This window comes from Pinus tabuliformis, chromosome 4_1, assembly GCF_031772625.1.
Source record: "Pinus tabuliformis cultivar Carrire ecotype Pingquan chromosome 4_1, CPIR1, whole genome shotgun sequence".
Classification (NCBI taxonomy): Eukaryota; Viridiplantae; Streptophyta; class Pinopsida; order Pinales; family Pinaceae; genus Pinus; species Pinus tabuliformis.
Genome location: NC_142303.1, coordinates 667,105,941 through 667,122,154, shown reverse-complemented (window position 1 = coordinate 667,122,154; position 16,214 = coordinate 667,105,941).

Genomic DNA, 16,214 nt, shown 5'->3' with positions numbered 1-16,214 from the left:
AAGAAAGCTAGATTATTCTCCTGGTGTATTCTAAGAAGGAAAATTCCTACCTGGGACATTCTTCAATCCAGATTCAAACAAGGCCCAGGTAGATGCCCCTTATGTTTCTCAGACTCAGAATCCATTCACCATTTGTTCATTGCTTGTCCTTTTGCAAGGAAAGTTTGGGAAGAAATGCAGAAGTTATTAGGGAGAATTGTCAGATGGGAGGGGGATACTGTTCTTTCAGCTTGGGAATATTGGTGGAACCATTATCCAAAAAGGAACCTTAGAAATCTCCCCCCCATCATCTGTTGGGGTATCTGGATTGCTAGAAACAGAAGCATCTTCAGAGAACAGCTTACCCCAACAGAGGTGATTGCTATACAAAGCTCAGCTATATTGTCTAGCATCCCGGAACCTGAAGAAACACGGAACTCAGCGCCCAAAAAGGAAGAGCGAATCAGGGAAGGCATTTCATGGGCCTACTTTGACGGGGCAGCCCAAAACAATAATGCGGGAGCTGGAATCGTCATTCATATTAGCCCATCTCACTCTCTCAAAGCCGCTGTGGGATTAGGACCCGGCACCAACAATTTTGCTGAACTATCCGCCCTGAAACTTCTTTTATGCTGGCTAATAAACAGAAACATCTTCTCGGTTCAGATCTTTGGTGATTCTTTAAATGTAATAAACTGGGTCAATGGGAAATACAGATGTCAAAACTATATGCTGAGGCCACTATTGGAAGAGATTCAAAACTTAAAGCTCCATTTTAATTCTTTTTCCATTGAACATATTTACAGGGACAGGAATGAAGAGGCAGATAGGTTTTCTAAAGAGGGTTTGCAGCTCGCTGTGGATTCGTGGAGGATAACAGAACAAATGCATGACCAGATCCGTGTGTCGGATCTCCCTCCTCATTCTTAACTTTATCATAAATTTTTCAGCTGTTACAGGATATTGGTTTTATAATCAGTTTTGTTTATATCCTGTACTTTTTGTTTCGGTAAAGTAAAAACTCTGTTGGTTACTTCTTTCCTGTTTTTCGGATATGTATTAGCTGGAAACAAATACTCAAAAACAGATCCGTGGGTCGTTTTCCTGTGTTAAAAGGAGGCCCATGTATTATTTTTGACATGTTTTAAAAATCTTTTGACAGAGTTGTCTCTAGCAGGCAATGGTACAGTGCTGAAAGTAAGCGAGAAAGGGCTTATTTTCATTTTTGTTGGACTTGATGAATCAAGGGGGAGTACGTCTCTCTCCTTAAGGACTGATGATGGTCTCAAGATCACAGAAACTACTGAATATTAATTCATGTGCTTGTAACTTTTTTATTTCTTATAAAAAAGTTAGTTTTTTTCCTCGGAAAAAAAAAAATAGTAATAATAATAATAATAATAAAAATAAACAAATAAATTGATAGAAATTGCAAACAATAAAAATAAACACTAAGGGAGAGAAAGAAGGCAAACAATTAGGAGGAGAGGGCTGGGACCCAACAACTACTAATCTTCCAGCCATCCTCTCTATTCAGATTGATCGACCTTTTTTCAATCTCAATGGCTTCCCTAAATTTCCGATGATGGAACTAAGACACTCTAGCAATCACACTAGCTTCCTCGATGCAGACATGATGATTGGTTTTGTCTACATGTTCTGCTAATGCGGAAGATTTAGTTCTCATATGCTTTAGGTCAGCCGCGTGCTCACTAATCCTTTGATTAATGGAACGACCAGTCTCACCAATATAAGGGGTCCCACAAGAGCAAGGAATAATATAAACCCCTTTCATGTCTTTGGGGTAGATGGGATCCTTTACAAATCTTAAGGATTTACGAATGGTGTTAAGAGGTCTAAACGTTGCGGGGATATTATGCCTCGTAAGAACCCTCGCAATCTTATCTGTGGTCTCATGAACATACGGAAGATGGACTCCAGGAATTCTCTCTTTAGGCTCCTTCCTGGTACACGAATTCTTAGCTGCTTTGAGGAAAGCCTTTTGTCCTAAGTATCTGCTATAACCATTATCAACAAAGACATTAAGGAGACGGGATTTTTCCTCATCGAATCTATTTTTTTCAGAAATCCTTAAGGCACGAGTTGCAAGGATGTTGAGAACCCCCAACTTCTGGGCCGGGAAATGATGGGAACTAGCATGAAGATACTGCTCCGTATGAGTTTTCTTGCGAAAAACTCGGTGGGAAAGGGAACCATCCTCATTCTTAGAGATAAGAATATCAAGGAAAGGGAGGCAACCATCGACCTCTTGTTCCTTAGTGAACTTAATAGCCGAGGGTTGACTATTGAGATGATCGAAGAAGAGGTCCAACTCCTCTTGGCCATGAGGCCAGATGACATTCGTGTCGTCTACATATCTTTTCCAGAGCTTGGGTAGGAGATGGGCTGAGTTCAGAGCATTATATTCAAAATCCTCCATAAAAAGATTAGCAACAATAGGGGATAGGGGTGAGCCCATGGCTACCCCATAAGTTTGCTCAAAGAACTCCCCTTCAAAACTGAAAAAGGTAGAGGTGAGGCAGATCTCAACTAACCGAGCGGTATCAGGATCAGTTAGACGGTAGATCACGTCCATGGCCTCATTAATAGGGATGCAAGTATAGAGGGAAACAACATCAAAACTGACCAGAATGTCACAAGAGTCAAGCTTGATGTCCTTGAGCTCCTCAATAAAGGAAGCCGAGTCTTTAACGAAGGACGGAGAATGACCAACTAAGGGCTTAAGCTTCAAGGCAAGAAACTTAGCAAGAAGATAGGTAGGACCTCCAATGGTGTTGACAATAGGCCTAAGGGGAGCTCCTTCCTTATGGATTTTAGGGAGCCCATAGATTCTAGGCGTGATAGGATTGCTCTCAATGAGTTTATGGTGCAGGGGACTCACTGAGTCACTGGTTTTAATGGCATGGGCCACAATCCTGGAGATCCTCTTTAACGGGTTTTTGGGAAGCTTCTTATAATTACCGCTATTATGAAGATGATCTAGCATTTTATTGAGGTAGTCTACCTTATTAAGAATGACCGCAGCCCCACCCTTGTCAGATTTCAGGAAGCTACTGTGATTGCTAGAGTGTCTCAATTCCATCACCGAAAATTTAGAGAAGCCCTTGAGATTGAAAAAAGGCCGATCAATCTAAATAGAGAGGATGGCTGGAAGATTAGTAGTTTTTGAGTCCCAGCCCTCTCCTCCTAATTGTTTGCCTTCTTTCTCTCCCTTAGTATTTGTTTTTATTGTTTGCAATTTCTATCAATTTATTTGTTTATTTTTATTTTTATTATTATTGTTTATTATATATATATATTTTAATTTTTCTTTTTTTCAATTTTGATTTAATTATAATTTATTCACTGAAATTAATTTCATATTAGTTAATTTATTTAGACTATTAATGGTTCTTAATATATTTAGTTTTATTTATAATTATGTATTTTCTTTACGTATTAATTTTATTTTAATTTATAAAAATTAATCTAATTTTAATGTAAAACTAATATACTTTTGGTTCCTTAAATTAATTGTTATTACTGTAATAATTTTATTTTATTTTATTGTCTTTTTTTGTAATAATTTAAAGGGGTCCTTAAATTAATTTGAAATAATTTTTTTATTTTTTGTATTTTTTTCATTTATTACACCATGTTTGACGTTTATAACTAACTATAAATTTTTTTTTAAAGTAATTTTAAGTTAATTCAATTTATTTTTTCAACATATTTGAATTTATTGATTTTCTTATTAGTAATTTTAATTTTAAAAGAAAATATTAATAATAATAATAATAATAATAGGTTTGATATGTATAGTTAACTATTAAAACTTTGAAAAGTGATTCATTTTATATAATTTAATTCATTTTAATTTTTTCAACATATTTAAAATTATTAATTTTGATTTACTTATTATCAATTTTAATTTTAAAAGAAAATATTTTTAATATTATTATTATTATTATTAATTTCCCTTTATCTCTGTCAAACTAACCATTATCATTTTCTAGCTGTTATTTTTTAGCCATTGAGTCATGGATTCGCTGCCGTGTCTATTTAATGTGCTAAATAAGATCTGCTCATTCAATCCTGATGATGAACCGCACTGGAAGGTTCGAAACACGTTGACATAAGTTTTTCTATGTGATTTTCGCCCAAGATTCTTCATAAAAATTGATATGGATCACAGAAGTCACAGTTCAATAATATATATATATATATATATATATATATATATATATAAACAATAATTATTAAATAATTTAAATAAATAAGTAAATTATCTTCTTAAACTAACCACTAAAAGTATTTTATTTTTTTTACTCCTAACTTTTATCTTAATAACCTAATATTATAACTTTAATATATATATATATATATATAGATATTAATTAATTAATTTTTAAAACTAACCATTAAAAATATTTTATGTATTAATATTAAAAATAATAATAATATTAAATTAATGAATAATAATTTGAGGTCAAAATTAGTCATTGGTCGATTTAGTCCTTGGAGTCTTTGCTCAGACTATTTAACATACTAAACTAGATCTGTTTTTTCAACTTGTCCTGACGATAAACTACACTTGTTGATTCGAAACGCTTGGACAAATGTCTGTCTACATGCGTAAATATGTGATTTACGCCGAAATTATTCTTTCAATTATTATGGATCACAGAAACCTCAATTCAACTATTAATAAAATTATTATTTTAAAATTCATAAAAACAATGTAATGAAAATTATCATATTATTAACAATTTTACAATTAGAAAAATATACCTAAATTACCAGACTTTTATTTGATGAGAATCATGACTTTAGCATCAATTTCACCGATGAAACATCATATTGAAGGTATAGAAATTTATTTATTTAATTGAAAAACTTAGCAAATCATAATATATAATAAAAAACAAAATAATTTAATTAAAGAACCAAAACATTACAATAATACGCATTAATACCAAACTATTTCATCCAAAATTGCCAAATGTTTTTCACATCAATGCCGTGAAAAACATAAAACTTGAAATCGCTACCAAAATCACATAAAACTTGTGTGTATTTATCAACGAGATTGGAAGACAAAGTGTTTTAATCAACGCTGTGACAACAGTCAAGCAGTGACCACTTCACATTTATATGTACACGAGCCTGAAACCATACTAGTCTTTGTAAATTGCCAAATGGTTGAATAAAAATATTAATTTATTTTTTTAAAATATTTAAAATGAAAAAGTTTCATTTATGTATATAAGTTATGAGACAAATTAATATAATTTTTTTAAGTTATAAGATTTTTTTTATTAAATTTAGTTATTTTTAGACATCTTAAAAACCATTTATAAACTATTAATTTTTTTGAAATTTAATTAAATTATAATTACAAAATACATATATAATAACATATAATAAAAATTGTTGTATTTATCAATATTTATAATTTTTATTTCGTGTTCAACCTGTTAGGATATTCCGACACATAGGAAATAGTTAAATATAACTTGGTCTAGTATAGAGTTAGGTAAAGTGTGTTTTTTTACTATGTACTTTTTGTAACTTACAATCCGATGGTCACGATATGTAGTGATCCGACGGTTCATTCTCTCCTCGGTATTACCGACACTTGATCCATGGCTTAACACCCAATTGGTCCATGATCTCTATTTAAAGAGCACGGAGGGTCATTTGTAGGGTAACCGTCTATAAGAGAAGCTTATGTAAATTTTCATTCTTTTATTAATAAATTGCCTGAAGTGGACGCGTTGGCTCAGGCCGTGGACTCTTTCCCTCTTTGAGGGTTTTAACCACATCAAAAATACTGGTGTACTGATCTGTGATCTGTTTGTGAGCGGTTTCCTTTGGTGTTCTATCTGAGGAACTTATTCTGTAAATTCCTACATGGTATCAGAGCTATTTGAGGGCCGCGTCTGTTGGTGATCCAAATCTGAAGCCAGTAGAATTGCATCCAACTACCGTTTCCTAGATCCACTATTTTTTACTGCTTTCACGCTGAGAGGAATGCTATGTTATATTTGTAGCATATGTTCCAGTGAGGAACCCCTTTCGTTTCATGCGAAAAGGTTTCTAGTAGCCCTAGCTATGTCATTTTTAAGATCTGGAGGTATACAATGTCTTTTTGCAGTTTCTAGTTATTTTCTCTATGTTTATTATTTCGGTTTATTTAGCTCATTTTCTATTACTGGATCTATACCTTTCATTTCTGCGTATGCTCTTTGCCCCGTGACTCTGTGCGATCTGGGCAAATCAGAAATAGAGAAGAAGGATTTTTCTCATGTGTATGCTCTTTTCCGCCGCGCCTTAGTGTGATCTCGGAAAATCAGAAACATTGAGGATAATATTTAGTTTCCGGGTAAAGCTAACTTCAAGCCGTGAGGTTTGTTTTTTTGTATGTCCGTGTTAGGTTTTCTGTTTTCTGTTTTCTAGGAAAAAAGAGTTTTCTCAAGTAAGCACGCAACCCAAAGCTTCATCGACTAAAAAAAAAACAAAAAACAGAAAAAAAAACCCCTTCCTCTTTTCCAAAAATTACTAAACTTTTAGTTTACTCACTTGGTCCAAAGCTACTTTATGAGAGTAGAGGTCTTGAGTTCAAGTTTTCTTTTTGTTGAGCTAATTAGATTAAGTTTGGAAAGGGGGCGGATTTTTTTTTAAATATAACATTATCATTCATTTCCGCACATTCCTGCACTTCGTCCGCATCTTCATCAACTTTTCTTCAAAAAGCCATAACTTCTTCATCCAGAAGTCGTTTTTAGAGTCGTTTTTTTGAACCAACCCAATTTTTCGAGATCTTTCCATTGGAACACTTAGTTTTAGCACCTATAGCTTCAATTTCTATTAAAATGGAAAGTTCATGCCAAGTTATTCTTGACATCACCAACTACTTCCAATAGTGGTCCTACATTGTGGATTTACTTAGAAGTAAAGGTCTCTACAGAATAGCCTCAGGCCAAGAAACCAAACCGAAAGATGAAGATAAGGCAGCTAAATGGGAAAACAGGCAAGATCAAGCACGTGGGTTGATAGGGATGTCTATTTCTCTAGATCTTAGATTCCATATTGTAGAACTTGATACACCTGAGGAAGCAATGAAATAGATCACTAAAGTTTTTGGAATTAAAAATGAACTTAAAGCCCATAACTCGAAAATGAGTTTCTTACATTAGAACCCAATAATTTTTCTTGAATTGAAATTTTTTTGTCCAAATTCAAGACCCTTAGACTTCTCTTGGAAGGTGTTAAGGTTAAGAAAGAATATAGTAACCTTATCTATTCCATTCTTACTAAGTTGGGACCAGCCTATTCTGTGTTTCTTTCCACCTTCCATTCTACAAGAGAAGCCTTCATTTCTCAAGGACAAGCCTACAAGTCCCCTTCCTTTGGTTCCTTTTGTGATTCTTTAATAAGAGAACAAGAAAAACTCTTACACCTCGGTCTTCTTAATCTTGGAAACTCTTCTAAGAAGCGTTAGCCACCCAACAACAACCAAATTCAAAGAATCCTAAGAAGTTGTATCCTAAAAGGAATGGTCTTAAACCAAACAAGGGTCCTAAGCAATTTCAGCCTCAAAATGAAAAATAATTTCAACAAAATGATAAGAGAAATAAAAATAAAGGGAAGAAGGCTAATAGACATTGCAACTTTTGTAATCGAGATGGCCACTTAGAATCCAAATGCTTTAAGAAAATGGAAGCCTTGGAAGCAGCAATGAAGAAGCATAACATCCATTTGGAGCACTCTTCAACTTCAACTTCATCTTCAGGAATAACACTTTCTGCATGTGGTTGTCAAGCATCTCGGTCTGGATATGCACTAAATGTATCTTCTTCTTCTCATTCTCATGAGTGGCTCATTGATTCTGGAGCTTCTTATCACATGGCCAAAAACAAAGCCATGTTTTTTTCTTTAAATGATTGTAACACCAAAAATATATATGTTGGTGATGATAGATCTCTTAGTGTTGTAGGGACTGAAACTGTTCATATAGACAATGGTCAATTTAATGATGTATTATGTGTTCCATCCTTATCCTGCAACCTTCTATCTGTATATCAGATAACTCATTCAGGTGAAGGTAAAATCGTTGAATTTTCACTTCAAGATGTTGTAATTAAGGACCTAAGAGATCCTAAACAGATTTTAGCTACTAACATTGCTGATGATTCTACAAGGTTGTATAAGTTTCACAACTTTGGGTCATCAAATCTTCCCTTGGTATTTGTTGCTCATAACGATGAAGTGAGCAAACTTTGGCATGAGCGATTTCGTCACTTAAACTATCAATCCCTTTAGAATCTATGTAAAGAAAATATGGTGACAGGTATTCGAATGGTATCTTGCAGAGATGGTGTTTGTTCCAGATGTGTACTTGAAAAACATCATTGGGATATTTTTAAAAAACGTACCTCTTGGCATGCCTCAACCCCTTTACAGCTTGTGCATAGTGATTTATGTGGTCCACTTCCAATTGTTTCATTCTCTGGCTACAAGTATTTCTTAACTTTCATTGATAATTTCTCCATACGCACTTTGGTATACTTCTTAAAACTCAAGAGTGAAGTATTTAACATGTTCTTGGCCTTTAGGGCCCCTGTTGAAAAACAATATGGACATCAAATTATTAAGCTAAGATCTGATAATGGAGGAGAATATGTTAACAACAAATTCATCAGCTTTTGCACTGAGAATGGAATTCAAATGCAACATACTATTCCATATACTCCACAACAAAATGGTGTAGCTGAAAAGAAGAATCGCACCTTAAAGGAAATGGCTAATTGTATGCTTCAATCTAAAGGACTTGGTCTTAATTTTTGGGCAGAAGTAATTAACTGTGCAAATTACATGATAAATCGCACTCCTACTAAGGTTTTAAAGAATATCACTCCAGACGAAGCATGGAGCTCAATTAAACCAGATGTAAATCACTTTCGTGTTTTTGGAAGTGAAGCATCGGCCCATATTCCAGATGAGAAACATAAAGCTTTAGAACCTAAGAGTGAAAAATGTATTTTTGTTGGATATTCTGAAGATGTCAAAGGATATAGACTTATTCCACTTAAGTCAAAAAATGTTATCATTAGAAGAGATGTAAAGTTTGCTGAAAATATATCGGCCTACGAGCCTAGTTCGATAGATGTGTCACCTCTCCCTATCTCTTCTACCTTTGAAACCATTTCCTCTTCAGATGATGAAAGCGAGGATGACAATCCTCCCCCACCTTCTCAAGATCCTCCTTTAGCTCCTCAGCTTCCAAAATGGGTCCGTGCTACTCAGGATGCAGCAGGTGATATTTCCGGTGATCCTACAGATCCGAGACGTACATGTCCTCAGTTCGATAGAGCCTTTTCTTTACTGGCTCAAGCTTCAGTGAATTATGATCCTGACACCTTTGCAGAAGCTTCAGGCCATCCAGATTGGGAAGCAGCTATGAATGAAGAATATCATTCATTATTGTCAAATTATACATGGGATCTTGTTCCTCTACCAAAGGGACGAAAACTTGTTAGATGCAAATGGGTTTACAAAACCAAGTATGGACCAGATGGGAAAGTTGATAAACATAAAGCTGGTTTTGTTGATAAGGGTTTTTCACAAGTTGAAGGCATTGACTACACTGAAACCTTCTCCCCTGTTGCCAAAATGAACTCTATCCACCTTGTTCTTTCCCTTGTTGCCTCTTTCAAATGGGAAGTCCATCATATGGATGTTAAATCTTCCTTCTTGCATGGGAATTTGCATGAAGAAATCTATATGGAACAACCTATTGGCTTTATACAAACAGAGTCCAGCCTTGTATGTCGGCTTAAGAAATCCCTTTATGGTCTCAAGCAAGCTCCTGGAGCTTGGTATGCCAAAATTGATAACTTTATTTTAGAAACTGGCTTTTCTAGGTGTCATTCTGACAATACTTTCTACACCGAGAAAGTGGGCAAGTCTCTTATCATTCTTGTTCTTTATGTTGATGATCTTATCCTGACTGGTAGTGATCCCAACCTTATAAACCATGTGAAGTCTAGTCTTAAAAGGAAGTTTGAAATGACTGATCTGAATTTGAAACTACTTGTAAATTGTTTGCAAGGTATTCAATTGATAAATATACATGTTTAAAAGATGTCCATGTCTTGCAGAAAGAAAACAAATGAAATTTTCAGCTGTTCATGACCCATTTAAGCATAGCAGATTTATTTCCTTTTACTATTTAACACACTAAAACGAATTTGTTCTGCAAAATAAATCAACCACAGATGCAAAAGAAGTTGATAAAGCAGTTCACCCCTCCTGGGCTACGTCTGCTGGGTCCAAAGCTCCCAAATGGGCTTGTCCTTGTTTTAATTAAATGCTCAAATTGAATATACAGCTGAATAGAAGAATCTACAGGTGGAATAGATGGTAAAAATGGATTCAGAACACTTGAATCCTTCAGGATTGACTATTGGTTCACCTCCAATGGATACCTGCAACCCTATACAGTCTTCACAATACTGGGCCCTGGTGGCTCCTAGAACTTTCATGGCTCCAAAACCTCTGCAAATGACCTCAGATGGCTATAAGACCTACACCAATGGCTTCAGAAGGTCAAAAATACCCAAAATCCAAAAAAACATTCGTCCAAAACTGCCTTTCCTAGCCAAAGTTATGGCCAATTAAAGTTTCTCCAGTCTGCGCCTAGAAAAACTCCAACTAACTGTAGTTGGAGGCCAGATAAGCCCGCCAATTTTGGAGGTCCGCCAATTCCGCCACCAAATCTGGCCTGACCGCCGGATTTAACTGTCTCTCTTTAATGCGCATGTGAATGGTTTACCTCGGATTGCGCGCTGGTGGTTAGTGTGCTGGCGGTTGGGGCTTAAGCCCTAGGTTCTGGGCCCGAGGTCATATGGAATGGGGGCTGGCCCCCTTCGGGCCCCGCCCAAACTCATTTTAAACTTTAAATACTATTTGTTCCACCAATGTAATAAGAGTTGCTCCCATGGCCTAACGGTAAGGCGTGGGAGTGTTGTAATGTAGGTTGTGTGTTCAAACCACGGAACTCCCAAATTTTTGAACCATATTCACATACGCTTGCTCACGTCACCTAGGGCCACGTGGAGGCCTCCGGGCCTACCACGTGGCAGCCTGTGATTGGTTTATGAAAAGAAATATTCCCTGGAATATTTCAAGGAATATTCTTTGGAATATTCCAAGAAATATTCTTTTTAAATTTTTTTTTGAAAAAATCAAATTTCCAATGTTACTCATAAATTCTTCTTTTTGCCATAACGTTTTCATACGGTGACCATTTTTCGAACCGTTCACAGCGCCAGAATCAGGAGGGCGAGCACTTTCGATTCGTTCTACTTTGAACCAGTTCTAACCATTTTAAATTTTGAGCATTTTACGACACTTAAGACATGAGCACCTGATCACGCCTCCCCATTGGGAAGCTTTTGGACCCCAAAAGCCTTCAACTACCTGTTAAAGAGGTGAGGGTACAGCTCCCTCACTCTGTCCACCTCCATCCACTTTGCCTTGTTCAGTTTGCTGCCTTTGAAACCAACCCGAACATAATCTACACTGCCCCTCCTTGAAGTGCGTGTCCTTCTGTCAAGGATTGTATCTTCTTTCAGCTCATCTAAGAATTCTGGTGAGAAATCTTCTATAGATGGCAGCTGAACAACACTTTCATGATCAACAATCAAAGGAGGTTCATACAAATGTAAGTTCTCCACATTGACAACAGAATACATTTGCATGTAGGAAGGCAAATCTAATTGAAAAGCATTATTTCCAACCTTCTTGAGGATTTTGAATGGACCATAACGAATAGGCTTCAACTTTTTACCTTCTCCTTGCATCCTTTCCTTACTAATGTACAACCATACCTCATCCCCTTCTTGAAACTTGTGATCGACTCTATGCTTGTCGTGTCTTTCCTTGTACTTGCCTTGACTCTTCTCAAGCTGTTCTTGAATTTGCTGATGTATTTGCTGAATTCTTTCAATGAATGAACGAGCTTTGTCAATATCACTATGTCCCTCAATGGCAACATCTTTCTCAAGAATGAAATCAAGAGGTGATTTTGGCAAGTAACCAAAACAAGCTTCAAATGGTGAGGTGTTTGTGGAAGAGTGCTTGGCATGATTGTAAGCATGTTGTATGTAGTGCAAATGTTCATCCCACAGCTTGGGATGCTTGCTGCAATATCCTCTCAAGAGGTACACAATGGTTCTATTCACAACTTCTGTTTGTCCATCTGTTTGCGGATGGAAAGTAGTACTTTTCTTCAACTTTGTGTCCATCATCTCCCATAGGTTGGACCAAAAATTCCCCACAAATCTGGAATCCCTGTCACTAATAATGGAAGTAGGCAAACCAAAGTGAATCCATACATGATGAAAAAATAATTCAGCAGTTTGTACAATAGTTATAGTTTTCTTACAAGGCATAAGTATAGACATTTTGCTGAAACGATCAACTACTACATATAAATAATCATGCTGCTTTCTAGATGTTGACAAACCTCCTACAAAATCCATAGAGATGCTTTCTCATGGTCTAGAAGGTACCGGCAAAGGAGTATACAAGCCAAGCTTCCTATTGCTAGGCTTGCTTGTAGCACATAATGAACATCCTCTTATGAACCTTGAAACAGAATCTACCATGCGAGGCCAATAGCAATACCTCTGTAGATGTGCAACTGTTTTGCTCACACCAAAATGGCCAGCAATAGGAGAAGAGTGAGCTTCTCTTATGACATTTATTCTCTCCCCCTGTGGTATACACAACTTGCCCAAATGAAATAGAAAATTGTCATGCATGTGATAGTCATTTTCCTCTACATGATTCCCTTTACTCAAGTTAGCATACACATCTTTAAAGTCATCATCAGATGCATATTGTTCTATGTAACTATCATGTACAATGGAATCATTCTTAAGTAAAGTAACAACACCAATAATAGGCCTTGAAAGCATATCAACAACCTTATTCAAAGTACCTTTCTTGTACCTTATTACCAAATGGAACTGTTGCAAGAAGCCCATCCATCTGAAGTGTCGTGACTGTTGTAACTTGCTTTGTGATTGCAAATATTGTAAGGGCTGATGGTCGGTATATATAACAGTTTCTTTGCCCATCAAATAGTGTTTCCACTTTTTGACGCTTTGGACCAATGCATACAACTCCTTATCATATGTAGGATAATTTACAACAACACCATTAAAAATTTCAGAATGGAAAGCAATAGGCTTACCATGTTGTAGAAGAACTGCACCCATGGCATAATCACTAGCATCGGTTTGTATCTCAAATGGCTGTCTCAAATCCGGTAATGCAAGGACTGGAGCTGAACTAATCTTCTCTTTCAAAGATTTGAAAGCTTTTTTCTGTTTGCCTCCCCATTGGAAAGCATGCTTCACACTTGTCACTGCATGCATAGGAGCTGCTATAGAAGAGAAGTTAGAGATGAACTTCCTCCAATATTGAGCTGCACCCAAAAAACTTCTTACCTCTATTATGGATTTGGGAGTAGGCCAATTCACAATAGCCTCTATTTTAGCAGGATCTATTCTCAAAGCACCTCCTCCTACTATGTGTCCCAAATAAACCAAAGAAGTCTTTCCAAATTCACACTTTCACATTTTAAGAAATAACTGATTCTTATTCAAAACATCAAGTACTTTCCTAACATGCATGACATGATCTTCTCTAGACTTTCTGAAAATTAAGATGTCATCTAAGTAGACAATAATGAAATCATCAAGAAAAGGACGCAAGACATCATCCATTACCCACATGAAAGTTGCAGGTGCATTACACAAACCAAATGGAATCACAAGCCACTCAAAGAGTCCTTGTTTGGTTTTAAAGGTTGTCTTCCAAATGTCACTTTCTTCAATTCTTACTTGATGATATCCACTGCGCAAGTCTAGCTTAGTGAAATATCGAGCATCTTTCAGCTAGTCTAGCAAATCATCTATCCTTGGGAGTGGGTAACGATTCTTTACCATTATCTTGTTCAAGGCCCTGAAATAAACACACATACGCCAAGTGACATCTTTCTTTGGAATCAATACAATCGGTGACCCACATGGCGAAGTACTTGGCCTTATGAAACCCTTGTCCAACAAGTCCTTGATTTGCTTCCTTATTTCAGCATTCTCCATAATAGACATGCGGTACATGCCTATGTTTGGAAGAGGACAATCTGGATGCAAATGGATTTCATGTTGAATCTCCCTCTTAGGAGGCAAACCTGTTGGCTCCTGAAACATCTCATGATATGCATCAACTACATCATATAGATCTGATTTAAGTTTTGGATCACAATTTTCAAATGACTCATGATTCACATCAACCTTGGGCTTAATCATAAGAAGAACAAAATTCTTACTTGAATTGACCAGCCTTTTTACCTGTCCTGCATTCACCATCGCTATATTTGTCTTCTTACGATGAGCTCTAACAATGAACTCCTTGCCATCTTTGAAAAGATGATATTTGTTTTCATGGCGATGAAAGATAGCTTTCCTGTCAAACAAGTAAGGGCTTCCCAAAACAATTCCTGCTATATCAAAAGGTACCACATCAAGTTCAACTGTGTCAATAAAATGTGCAGTAATTGCAAAGCGCAATGTGCACTTTCTTGAAACTTGCAAATTTGCATCCTTGCAAATCCATCCAAGTGGATATGGCTTCGGATGTGGAACGGTCTCAAGTTTAAGCTGCTTGACCAAGTCCTCTGATATAAGGTTTGCTTGTGACCCACTGTCAAAAAGTGTGTCAATTTTAGTATGTTTTGAAATTATCACCCTCACATGAAACAGTTCAATTATTTCTTCCTCATTAGGAGCTTGTACATGGCAGTTTGAGGTACTAGTGCTGGCTTGAGTTTCAATTTCTTTTCCCTTCAAGTTTTTCAAACCCATGGCTGCAATTTTGGTTTCATCACCCGAATCATCCCCTAAATCCTGTGGTGTAGATGTAGTAGCAACAGTTTTATGTTTCCCTTTGGATTTGTTAGATTGAGGTCTTTTTTCAGGATGTAATTTCCAACAATTTTTCTCCTCATGGCCTAGTTTAGAACAGTGTTTACAAATCACTTTCTCACTCTCCTGTTTGACAGATGCATTCTTTTTGCCCTTTCCCTTGGAGGTTTTCTCTTTGTTTTTCTCCTTGGGGGGTTTGTTTCTACCCTCTTCAAATGTGTTTTTTCCCCTTGCCTCTAAATGTGTAGCTTGGACACAAACCTCGTCCAGGCTAGTATGGTTAAACATCAAGATGGTGTGTCTAAGGTAGCTATGCAAGCCACCAATGTATTTCAGCAAGGTTTCTTGGGTCTGTAAATCTACCCCTAACAAGAGAGCTGATCCGAATGGAAAATGGCATCAACCCATGGTACTCATCCACCCATATTATTCATCGACCCATGGAATTTACCCATGGTATTGTAAATGGCATCCGCCCGTGGTATTGTAAAATCCACCCATGGTATTCATTCACCCATGGAATTTACCCATGGTATTGTAAATGGCATCTGCCCGTGGTATTGTAAAATCCGCCCATGGTATTCATTCACCCATGGAATTGACCCGTGGTATTGTAACTAAAAAATACTATAAGTAATAATTCACATTTTGTAAAAGGACAGATTGTCTGCCACAATGTAGCCTTTATAGTTATTATCGGTTTTAATAAAAAAGTTTCTTTGTGGTTTTGTTTATTGGGCATTCTCCTATTCTTCTTCTGGAAATGCAAGTTTTCAGATCTTGGGGGTCTCTCCTCCCAAGATCCATTTCAATCTTCTAGATCTTGGGGCCTTTCCCCCAAGATCCATTTCAAGTTTTCAGATCTTGGGGTCCTTTCCCCCAAGATCCATTTCAAGTTTTCAGATCTTGGGGGTCTCTCCCCCAAGATCCAATTCAATCTTTTAGATATTGGGGGCCTCCTCCCAAGATCCAGATCAGTGGTATCAGAGCAGGTTATGATTCCATGGAAATGAGGGTTTGATGCATATTTTAGTTTCAAATTTTGCAGCAATATTCAACAAACTTCAGGCATGTGCTACAACCTCCACAGAGCACTTTCTTGGGTCAAGCAGGAAGAATTTTTCTTTTCTCATTTTTTTGCAGGAATTTTTTGGGCGGCGACTTTGCAGATCAGATCTGAAACATTTGGTACAAAATTTACAAAAACAAATACTAGATCTGGATTCCTCTCAAAAA